Raw genomic sequence first — 12,480 nt, 5'->3', positions numbered from 1 at the left:
GTATTTTTTTTGCCCCGATTTAGCAAACTGAATTAGTCCTGATGGAGTTTGATGAACATTAGAGAGGACCCAAGGGATGGGTTGTGACCATGCAGCAGGGCAGGAAAGAGGGAAGAGGAGCAGTGGTGGGCCCTAAGTTTGGATGAGGTTTTGCAACCAGGTGAGCTGTAGACGTGAAGTGAGGTTAACTGCACTGTGTTTTGTGAAGAAAATCTAAGATATGTAAATATAAACTACACCTGGCAGTGAGTTTCTGAGAGAGAGGGGAGTGATAATTTGTCTCAGTTAATTCTTGACTGACGCCTGTTTCTGATGACTCGTTTACTGCTTGTGTTTCTTCCTTGCTCATTTAACCATTGTAAGAGAGGTTGTGAGTCAGTGCCACCAGCTGCTGTTGTTCATAATGTGGCATAGTGATAGGCTACCATCTGCCATCAGTCCATCAGTTTTAGTTTTACTGAGCACAGGACTTTGGAAGGGTTGGTTGGTTGGTTGCTGCTCTGTGGGGGTGGTGATCTCTGGCAATGGAGGGGAACAGCCAACAGCAGGAAGACGTAACAGCTTCTCCTGCCACAGGATACATTAATGGCGCTTGTGATTTGGAGCTTGCAATAAATGTGACTTTTAATATCTTTAAATGGTACATGTCTGAAGTTTTTCAAGATTAAGAATGCTAAACTACGTTCCAGGAAAGCACACACAGAAGATGGAATGCCTTTACAGACTCCTTGTGTCTTGTTTATGAATATTTACCTGCTTGCTCTAGATGAGTGAACTTTTGTTTATTTTTATTTGTTTATTGTCTTGTGGTAGCATTTCTGGCACATTACTCTTCTAGGAAAACTGGAACTAATATCTCTAGGCTGATACTGCAGGAGGAGAGCATCCTAGGTGTCTTATACATCAGGAAGGAACAAAGAAGATGCTTCTGCCTGCTGGTCACCTTTAGATATAGCAGGAGTGATATAACTAAATCTGCACACACCAAGCCTTAGGATGTTGAACATACAGAATATAGTACATTTGCATTTTCACTTTTAGGTTTTCTTTTTCCATATATGTATGTTTTTATATTAGCAGATGGCAAAACAGAAGTCAAGAAGATGGTGTAAGAGAGAAAAGAATGAGAAAAAATAGTACTATGGTTATTCATCTGTAATTGAAAAATAAAACCCAAAACTTCAGACCAGACACCATCACTTATGATACTTAGTAGGACTGGAAATAGAAAAGACAGAATGAGAATAACAGAAGCATCAGAATTATTCTCTACAGTTTTATCCCTGCTGATATATACAGTAAAGCACCATGTAATTAAAACAGCCCTCAGAGGGTATGATTTCATGAGGTTTCTTGTATTGAATTAAGAGCAGGTTGTCATCAAAAGGGGAGCAACCTCCTTGCATGTTCCTCATTGCATACTCCCTCTTTCTGTGCCATGACTCTGATGTCCTCTTGACCACATGGTAATGGAATTCAGTTCACTAAAATGGCAGAAAATTAACTAGGCCAAAATAAGTATATATTAGGTGTGAATTTCTTTCTTGATAAGTACTACAGTGTCAAAGTATTCCAGTTACATCTTTGCTGCTTCCACTCTGTGCTTGCTTAGTCTGTTGAAACTACACAGCTATTAGGACAGAGTGCAATGATCTGTGTCGCTTAAGAGAATGATATGAATGTACTGTCGAAGTGTGCTCTGATGTTGTTTTTTCTGTTGGTTAACTTGGAAGAAGTAACCAATGAATTCTTTTTGTTAGGGACACGTTCAAGGTGTTGATGAGCTAGTTTTGGTGAGAAGTAGCAAAAAACCCCCAATCTTCCTTAATGTAATAAATATCTATAGTACATATAGTCTAGTGAAAGAGAGTGTTTTGCTCTGGATGATGGTTGGAAGTCTAGCTAGTGGAATGCTTTATTCTTGACTGTAATGTCAAAACATTCTTCAGATTTCTGTTTATTTGATTTTAGGTAAATTTACTGAAAATCTTTTGGTACATCCTGTTGTCAAACTGTTCTGCTTATCTACATCTTCATCCTGGCCATTCATTTCTTCTGTAAATTGTCTGTCAGTTGTTGGCAGAAGAGTGGTCATAATAAAACTGATGTTCTGTGTGATGACATCTGTGACTGCTTTAATTTTCAGCAATGTCTTTCTTTTGAAAACTTTTAGGTTGGTGTTAAGTTTTTACTAAGAGAGTTTATGAATCCTCTCTAACTTTTTATACTTCATGTTTAATAATTAAAAATGAGGGAAGAGCTAATTAACAGTGAAGACAGTTTTGTGATTATAGGTATTTTGTTCCAGAATTACTATATGCATGATAGTGCAGATCTTATAGCACAGAATTTATAATTCAGTTGCATGACTTAAGATGCCTTTCATGTGACTTTGGGGTTTTTTCACTCTGCCTTAAAGCAACCTTGGTTTCCAGTAAGCAGTAAAATGAATAGGAAACAACTCCAACAACCGATTTGATTGCATTGACATTTGCTCCATATATGTGGGTCAGCTCCCTGAAATTCCCTGGTTTACTGCTGCTCTGTGCATGTTCAAGTGGTAGGCTGTCGCTGTTGTGCATGGGACCATATTTACCTGTGAGGAGTCATTCTAGTCATTCTAGTTGTTTTATAGCTGAGTGCTTTTCTGTATATGGTCTGTAATTCTTGACAGCAAAAGAAGGCTCTAAAAATCTGCAGATGTTTGATGTATGAAGGTGAATCCCCTAGATGGGACATAATACACAGTAATAGTAGTGCTGGGTTTTGTTAGGGTTTATTTCTTACCGACGAGGAATACAAGTTGTTGGAGAAGAGAGAGGAAGAGTTGGGAGACACTAGTCAGAGAAACATAAACCAACTGCAAATAGGGTTTGATTCATCCTAGGTACACCATAAGAGGGAAGTGATATGGAAGTTCAGGATGAAACCAGTGAAAGATACTGTGTAGTATACATGGTGTGTGTGTGGCTTTACTGCTTCACTCCTACATTTCCTGTCCTTCCAGTAGTAGTGTCTGGCTCTCTTAACATAGTTCAGAGGGCAGGCTCTAATTGCCAAAGGTGAAGGAAAGGGGTGTGGGGGCTATTTCAGTTGAATATATTTTTTTTGTTCAGCAACCTCTTTTAGGGGTGCATATGTTTGGGATTGCCAAAATTTAGTAACTTCAAATTGCAGAGAATTTGGATTATGGGTGATAGTATTTTGACATAAAATTATGATTCAGATCTGTCTGATTCACACAAATGCTATGAGATGTGGTTGTCTTTAAACTCCTGCTATGTGGGAGTGCTGACACAAACTCAGCAATTCCAGGCTCCCTCTGATTGTGTGTTGTGGGGGCATTATATTAGATGACTGAATTTGCTACTCTTTCATTATGTTGCATGAGAACAGGGCTGTCAAATGGATATATTTGATTAATTTATGGATGTTGTAATAGCAAGGACCAGAAAAAACAAACTAAGATCGCATCTTCTCTTTTCAGTCTGTGAAGTCTCCTGCAGAATATGGGAAGTAGCAGATAGAAACATCTGTAAAATACTGCCCTTGGTCAAATCTCACTTCATTATAGATCTGTCTTCACATATGATCTTCCTGAAAAGTTTTCTCTGTGTTTCTGTGTGTGCATGTCTCTACTTAAAGTAGAAAGAATAATATATATAGTGTCAGTCACTGTTTGACTCAGTAGTGCTCTGAGCATCTGTGTTCACTGTGGCTGCATTCAATGCTGCCTTCTTTTTATGACTTTTCTTCAAATAACTCTGTGGGATGTTTATGTTTTAAGAAAACCAGTCTTAGTGTGTTTAATGTATGTTGTAGAGACTTTGATTCAGCATTTCAGGCTTCCTAAATTTGTTATTTGGCTTGTTGGAGACTTGTAGTTTTGTTACACTAGGCCATGTTCTAAACTGTTTATTTCATACTGTATTTCCTAAGTGCTTTGTGGAAGATGAGTTGATCATAGGCATTAGGCAAGGACTGATGTGAAGTGTGCTTGCTGAACCTGTCAAATTGTATGGAACTTGTTTTAGAAGGTATCAAGCAAAGAAATGACATGTTTTTATGGAGGGTCAAATATTTCTGTATCACTTAGAATTTTGAAGTGTGTTTTATTTCTTTTTTTGTCACAGAAAAAGATAGGCAATAGGATTCCTGGCATGGCTGGCGTTGTTCTGGGAGATGTGTAAAACTTTGTGGTGATGCAGCTGTTTCCTCAGCAACAGTTTTGTCAGCTGCTAATGTGAGTAGAGAGAATTACATGTATTAATATGGAGAAGCTACTTTCACAAACTAGATGTAATTGAGTGTCTCATATTTTTTTCTTTATTTTGGGGAAGAAACTCAGATTTTTTTCCAATTTTTTAGGTCATTCGTTATAGTAATAAAGCAGATGAGTCAGTTTTTCTCATTTACTTACTACTTCCCACTTAGTTTGCTTACAGATCCTCCTAATGGTTGTTTCCCTGGATAGACTTAAGGTACGTTCCAACTAGAATATTCCTTGACTAAGCAAAGTACATGCATTCTACTCCTTTGCATCCTCATGGGATGACTGGGTGAAATATAAACATCTTAATGTAAAACCCACTTTAGCTGGACTTTTGGAGAACAGAGAAAATGAAGAGCTTGATTTCTGATAGCTGCCTAGTTTATTGGTGGGGCTTTTTGCAACTTGGGACAGACCAATACTGCGTAAAGACTTGGAGCAGAGGAGCAGTTCTCCAAGTAGGTCTCTGTAATTTTACTTTCTCAAAGGGCCAAAGTTTTGCTCCTGATTAAAGTGGAGAGATGGGATTGAGACAGGGTAAGCTAGAGAGCTTTCTTCATTTCGGTGTCCGAATAAACATTTTGTGGACCTGGCTTCAGTGAGAACCAATTTAACAGAAGGGTCTTGTGATATACAGAACAGTGCCTTCCCCTCGGATGGGGAATGGAGTTGGTGTGTGGAACTACTATAGTTGTCTCTTGCACGTTTCCTCTATCTTAGAATCATAGAATCATTTTGGTTGGAAAAAATCTTTAAGATCACTGAGTCCAATTGTTAACCTAGTGCTGTCAAGTCCACCTCCAAACCGTGTCCTGAAGTACCACATCTATGCATCTTGTTTTAGGCTCGCATAGAAGTGTGTCCTTCTAAAGCTTAATGTCCTTTCATTATGTACACATTAGTAGAACTGACATGCAGGTACTCTGTTTTTGTTTTAGATCTTGGTTGTTTTTCTTATGTAGGAAAATGCATTTTCCTACCTGAAAGCTCTGTTTTTAGTCCATGATCTGAATTGAGCTGGATAATAACATTGCCAGAATTAAGATTGCACCAGCGCCTTTATTCCCCAAATTATGTCACTGCTAGCCTTTTCTCTCTGATCCGCAGTACAAAAATGGGAGTCTACTTAATTATTAAGTAGTAGTGAATTTAGAGCAAATCAAAAGGAAGGTGGCAATGACTACTAAAAAACACAAAGTAGCATTGGGCAGACAGCCAGCTCAGTGGGCTGTGAGCAATAAGTGCTGTTTATGGTATTGGCCTCAACTGTGTACCTTTTGTTCATGTGCATGCCCTTGAATTTGCAATTGTTACCCCTCAATGTGGCCATGTTGTGCTAAAGCTTAGACTATTATGATGAATGTAGTTTTCCACAAATCCGTATGCATTCTAAGCCTGATGAGTAAAAATGGGTGTATTATTTTTAAGCCTAATTTTCCTCCTGCAGTCCTAAAAAGCAACCCCTGAGCAACTCTATTTCAAATTAGAAGACAAATATTAATATTTATCCTTACTGTAGTCTTTTTTACCTAAATAAAATTTATGCAACATGATGATCAGAAACAGCTAGTCCCTCTATTAGCTGTGGATAATACTTCCTCTGTTTCTTATCTCTGCTTTAGATGTTGGAACACTTCTAAAAGTATCTAACAAATTATAGTTCGGCTCAGCTGGCATGCAATTATAATAATGTAGAGAAATTGCCTTTTTTAAAATTCAGTTTTCATTCAGAAATGCTTAAAGTCAATAAAGCTTTTAATGAATACTACAGTCTTATGTTTTCTCAGGTTATAAAATCATAAATTGAGGAACTTCAGTGAATAAAGGATGTTAAACACTTACTGAAATATAAGCATGTTCTCTCAACCACCTGTCTTTAAATGACAGCTTTAGAGATGACTTTTAATAATAAAATCCTTGACTGTCAAATGTGTATGCCGTGCTTTATCTTTATTGGCATGAATAGTTCAATTAATCTTATGGGTCAAAGTAAAAGGGAAAAAAAAAAAGCAGTTGCATATATGTCATCTCCAAGATGTCCTAATAAGATGGTTTCCTAAAAATGAAATATTTCTATATGACATCTCATTCAGTTACTGGAACCATAAACTTTGCTTTTCTTTGACACAGTCATTTACTTCCTGTCTTATAATTATTACCTATTTTTTTTAACTGTATTAAAAAAAAATATAATTATAGAATAGTTTGATTCTTTATTATTGAAGATGTCCTCTTCTTGAGGATTATGGAATCATGAAAGAACACACCCTGGCAGTGACTGGAGGAAAACTGGAATGGAGTGAAAGGAGCACATGTTTGGAAACTCAGAAATGTTGAGAATGAAGTGGTAGAGGGAGAAGGTGGTGAAATTCTCCTGTTGGTGGGCTGCTTCTGCTCTTGAGCTAATTTGATGCTCAAATGTGTAATGAAGCATAGTATTTGTCACGTTGTCTAGAATAATAAATTCAGCAATCTAAGAAGGAGAAATACGTGAATTTTTGCTTTTCTGATATGATAGGGAAGGTGACGTTGCCTGTCAAGGTTTTAAATCAGTGAAGACTTTATGCTGTTTCAAATCAGTGTATTTCGTCTGAACAAATCAGTGTATTTCATCTGAACAATTTGCATTTTTATGATTAAAGACAAATAAAAAGTAGATCATAAAGTACATATCATGAGACTAGTTTAGGAGAAAAGGTGTCTGGGGAAGAGCTAACATGGTGTTTTAGAGCAAAAAGCTCTATCAAAAGTCCATCAATGAAAAAGTAACTGGGAAAAAAATTTTCAAAGGGCTGAAACCAAGGGTACCTGCAGTTGAAAGCTAGCATGCTTTTGTATCCAGAAGTAGTTGATGTGTTAGGTCATCATATAATGAAAACAATTTTATTGTTTGGAGATTATGGAAGATTTTGTCTTTAGTCAAAGGATTTGTCTGTGCTACTGTGCAGTATTCGGGCACCTCTACTAGTTTTAAACATGTGAGTACTGGAATTAGGCACAGTTCAACTATGAAGCATGGATTCCAACATAGGCTTGTTCATAAATACAAGGAAGTAATTAATACAATTCTGCTTTTCAGAAGAGGTGACTTGTTGAGCAGATTGTGCCTGTAATTGAAAATTTGACTGGGCTTGCGGTTGTCCAGTTGTGAAAGTCTTTATGTAAAAACTTCTATAATGTTTTGAATTCAGGCTAGAAGAGTACAAAGTCTGGTCCAGAAAACTGACTTAACTGGAGAGAGGGGTATGAGGAGAATTCAAATCACTAGGAATACATTACACAGTGGAAAGATTTGGCAGTCCTGTCTTGAAAATTTATTTGGATTACAAAGTAGTGAAAACTTATTTTCAGGTGTTTGGTTTCTGAGATGTGTTCAGAATAAGGGGAGAAAAGAAGGAAGTTATTTTAAGGGGTGTTTTTTCTGCTGGGAATGTACCTTTGGATGTGTTGCAGACTTGCATTTGAGTGGCAGCTTCAATGAGCAGTGTACCATCTTATGGATGTTGAAATGCCTAGAAATGTTTAGGTGTTTTTTCTTGTTTGTTTGGTTTTTTTTTTTAAGTATGCATTTCCACTGGGGAATATGGAATTGCTTAATTTGACTGGAAATGGGAAAATCAAAATTATTGAATGCAGTGAGGTAAGTTACACGGGAAATGTTCATATTGTGTGCTGCTGTTCTCTGATAGACCGTGATGGTAGATCATTTTCCTCTCCTGCTACACCATTTAACCACTTTAAAAACCATAATCATGTTTTTTTTTCCTAAATGCCAGTTGAATGGGGAATTAATATTAAATTATTACAATATTATATAATATTTATCTATTATATTTATTACTATAATGAATGCTCATATCAGTGAACGCAAAATCTAGTTGAAATAGTTTATTGTAGCATGTTTGATTCTCTTCCCCTCCAAGAATTCAGAAGGCAACATAGTTATGCCTCCTATCATAGATCATACTTGTTCTGCTTGAGGTTTTGGTTTTTTTTTAGTGGCTGTCAAGGTGAATGGATAAATGGATGGGAATAAAACATGAGTGTTTAATTAAGACAGATTGTTACAGAACTTATAAGACTTGGGATTTATTCCGAGAGTGCGCTGATTTTGAAATACGCAAGTAAAACAGAAATAAAGTCGCATCAGGCCCTGCTGACATTCATGAGTAACTTATAAATTCTGGTAGTGTCAGACTTTTCTTTTAAACTTGGTACAACAGCAATAAAATTCTTGTTTGCTGAGTGTGACTGTTTTATCATGTAGTTTGTATCAGTTAGTAATGCTTCTGCACGTGGTTGGAATGGCAGAGGGGAGGAGTATCCCAGTGAATCCCGGGAGCCCGAGGGAGGCTGGGCCAGAGGAGCAGGAAGGCTGTATTCTCTGAACGGATTTGAGTTTCAAGTGGCAAATCCATTGGCCAAGGCTTTTCTTTTGTGAAATGGCCTGCTTTTCCTTGCCTGCAATTTTAAATGTCTACTTTGGACAGTGCTTAAGCAGTTAAAACTGTTTAAAATGTCTTAAAGCAGCCATTTTCTAACTTACTGAATATTAATTAAAAAAATAGTCCAGTTTTGGACTGAAGAATTTAGCTGTCTTTTGGCTTTTGGGAACGTTCATCAGTAACAGTTATTTAATTATTTCTGTACAGCACTAATTGTATGTCTAGTATGACATAAATTGTCACTGCTACCTCCTATCTGACTGTTCCCTGAAGAGTATGTTAGTTTTCATCAATGTTAGTCTGTAAATTAATTACAGAAATATGACATCATGGGTAAATGTGTGCTTTGTGAGCAAGGCCGGTGGAGAAATGCGGGAAAAGGTGGTAAGATTAATCAGTTCTAGAGAGGTTAGTGCTGGTATTTCCGTGGTGTGCAGAACAAATGGCCGTTGGAATTCAAGTTAAAAGATATCCCTGTCCTTTTGATACAGTTACGTGGGGCTTCTAAAATGGGACGCGTACCATTCTTTTACTTAGGTTTTGCTTTATATATAATGCTTTTCTATCCTCAGTTAATGAAAGGATCTGTTCTTTTGTCTGCGTTTTTGTGGTGGTCTGAACTGGGTCATCACTTGGTATGTGATGCAAGAAAATGTTTTTGAAAGCTGCTTCTGTTTCTTCTATCTCTTTCTCTTTCTCTCTCCACCCCTCCTTTGTATGAAGTCTTGCGCTGCTTGATTTGACATTTAATTCCTTATTTCTTCTGCTTTTTCCTGTCCTTTTAGCAGTTTTCAAAGTGCATTATCCCCATGCTTCTCTTGTGAGGCTATAGTTATCTGTGGAGTTTGCTCCTGTCTTATCTTTTTCTGTGATACCACCATGTGAAAGGTGAAGAGGGTAGTTGCACATCAAACTGTAACTCTTTAAAAGCAAATACTTGGTCCTGTGTGGTACATACAGTGTCATGGTCAGCATGACTGAAAAGTTGCTGAGCTCTCCAAAGTCACAGAAAAGCTATTTTGTTGGCACGGCCGCTTCTTGTTGGGCAATTTGGACGTTTCTGTAGATAATTATCTTATCTCTTATGACTTCTAAAGCTGACAAACATAGAAACTGGTTCATCTGGGCCAAGATAAAAGGCAGGATCATTGTAGAGAGCGATGTGAAGGCTTGTGAGAACTGGTTATTCTTAAGATTACTGCCTGAGTTGTGCTGGAAACACGTTGTATGCTGTTACAGGTGGCTGAGCTATCACATGTACTAAAAACTGAAGGTACGAGGCCAATGATAATGTTCAGTTTTTTTGAGACTGTACTTACAGTAGGCTATGGTTGGTTAGAAGGTCAAGTTCAGACAACTGCGATAGCTGTGTTAGAAAGGATGTGGAAGGATGCTCTCTCTGCATATGGGGATTTGCAGAAGTTGCTGCTCTTGGATCTCATTATGCTGGTAAAGGTGTGTTCTGTACTCGAATGGCTGGTTTCCTTCCCTGGGGTAGCTTTGTGGCAATGCAAACTCCATCTTTGTGGAGCTTACAGTCGTTCTGGGAGTGTTTAGCTGGTCTAGAATGCAAAAGTTTCTAGTCGAAGTGCTCATAATGTTTATATAAATTGCTAGATTCTGTTCTAATAGAGGAGCTTCTTTCCCAAAATCCTTTGGTCGTGACAGAAGAAGGAAAGCTGATTTTTCTTGCCTTTTTTTTTTAACTGTTGTACCTCCTTTTGTTAATTGTAGAGCTGTACTGCAGTAACCACAATGATGCTCTTCAAGGTAGTAATCAATAAAAGATACTTTGATAACAAAGGCTGAAATAAATGATTTGTACCTGAACAATAAAAGGACAATGAAATTATAATGAGGCTGGCACAGGCTCAGAATGGACATTGCTGCATATAAAGCCTAGACTCATTTGCTAAACCCAAAGAGATTGCTGAAAACTTGTCAGCTGGATGGAGAGAAGTACAAGGTCTAGCGTTAAGTTACCGGATTATTTTCTCAGGGACATGGCATCATGTTTATATAGTATTTTGCTTTTTCTCCTGAATATGTAACAGATATTCCTAAAATGATCAAGGAAAACTGAGAATGAGCAAAATTAAAATTTACTGTGAAATGTGAAGTCTGACTTTATTGTATGTTTTCCAGTTCTACCGTTTCCACTTCCAGTTAAGTGCATCGACTTCCCCTACTAAGCAACCTGAAGAGAAAAAAAAGTGCTTTGTAAGTGGGAGAGCAGTATTGTAAAATCATTTAAAAGTCAAACAAAACAGGAAGGTTATGGACTGGTGTAAAACAAGTCAATAAGGTAACCTCCTGAAATGTTGGTGATTTCCATATAGGACCTCCTTATTTTTAACACTATCATTGAAAATATTGTGGTGTTTGGCATTTTGCTTGCCTTTACTTTATTCCTTTTTTTGGTGGTGAAGGTAAACTGTAGATGGAAGGTGAAGAAATGTGCTTCATGGTCACAAAAGGGAGGCTTTCCATTTGTTTCATGAGGGAAGGAATGCGGAAGAGCTTGTGGGAGATGTGTGGGATGGAGTCAGGGCAGGAGTGAGGGATGTAGTGATGCACTAGTTTAAAATTGTTTGGGGTAGGGGGTTGTTAATCTGTAATAACTTACAGAGGATTTCATCTTTGTTCTGGTGTGGAGGTGGCGGCAGCAGAGAGTTATGCATAAATGTGGCAAAGGAAGGTTGCCCAAGCAAAATGTGTGAAGCTCTGTAAATCTTAGGCAATGATGCTTGCATCATGTCTGGGCTTATTTAGCTTGAGTAAAGAGATGAACACAAGAACACCAGTAACTTCAACAGGCTGTGAAGACAATTCTGGAAATATTCTGTGATGTGAAAGGTTAGAGGTGTTCTGCATATGGAGATACTGAAAAAGTGCTAAGACAAAATGCCACATTCAAAACTCGAGCAAATTTGTGGTATACAAAACTAATACATATAAAGTCTGAATAGGTCTCAATTTCTGAAGTATTGCACACAAACTTGTATAACCTATGCTAATTATATCTAGTGGGACGGTAGCAAATCGTATGCATTCCAAATGCCTATGTTAGCCAGATTATTAGGGCTGTTATTTTAGTAGAAGCAAAGGGGGTAACCTGCCTTTTTGTGATCTTCACTCTAGTCTGTTGTGAGTCAGAGCAAACTGTCCTTCATGTGAGCCAGGAGGTTGCTGTCTGTCCTATCTTGCCAAGGAGTTGAAGTGTTGAATAGCTGTTCTGTGTAATAGCATAGGTGATTTCCACAGGGAGATGAAAATTAAGATAAGGGCTGTTGTGAAAGATAGGTCTATTTGGAGAAAAAAAAAAAATACCTAAATTTATGTTTCCAGCTTTTGAGACTAGTACACTAAGCTTGAAACATCTTCACTTTCATTAGGTGCATTTGAACAATGCAATTGATTTATTTTTGTTTTTATGATCTTGCTGTCCTAGAAGATGGTTTATTGTGGAATGGCTTGTGTTTGTCAAAATGGTTTTTGTGTTTTGTTTTGTTTTCAAATAGAAATTAGACTTTAGTGCTCTTTCCTTCTAATTGTTTTCTTAGACGTGTGTGTCCATACTTTGTGTCTAATACTTATTGGGAACTGAATGTTCAATTCCCTTGGCCAGTTTTCAAAACTACACTCAAAATTTGTATGTGAAACATTATCACAAAGATAAAAATACCATGGTATCTTTAATTGTGCTAAGCCCTCAGCAAAAACAGTGTCACCTTTTCAAAAGACTGGTTGTGGGGAAATGTCTTT

General features: G+C 37.4%; 1 protein-coding gene across 2 annotated transcripts in view; it reads left to right on the top strand.

Moving 5' to 3' along the window:
• OSBPL10 (oxysterol binding protein like 10) overlaps positions 1 to 12,480 on the top strand; it is a 121,448-nt gene that overhangs the window by 21,195 nt on the left and 87,773 nt on the right. The gene's annotated exons all lie outside the window — the stretch shown is intronic.

Source organism: Columba livia, chromosome 2, assembly GCF_036013475.1.
Source record: "Columba livia isolate bColLiv1 breed racing homer chromosome 2, bColLiv1.pat.W.v2, whole genome shotgun sequence".
NCBI lineage: Eukaryota > Metazoa > Chordata > Aves > Columbiformes > Columbidae > Columba > Columba livia.
This window is presented reverse-complemented; position numbering and strand designations above follow the sequence as displayed.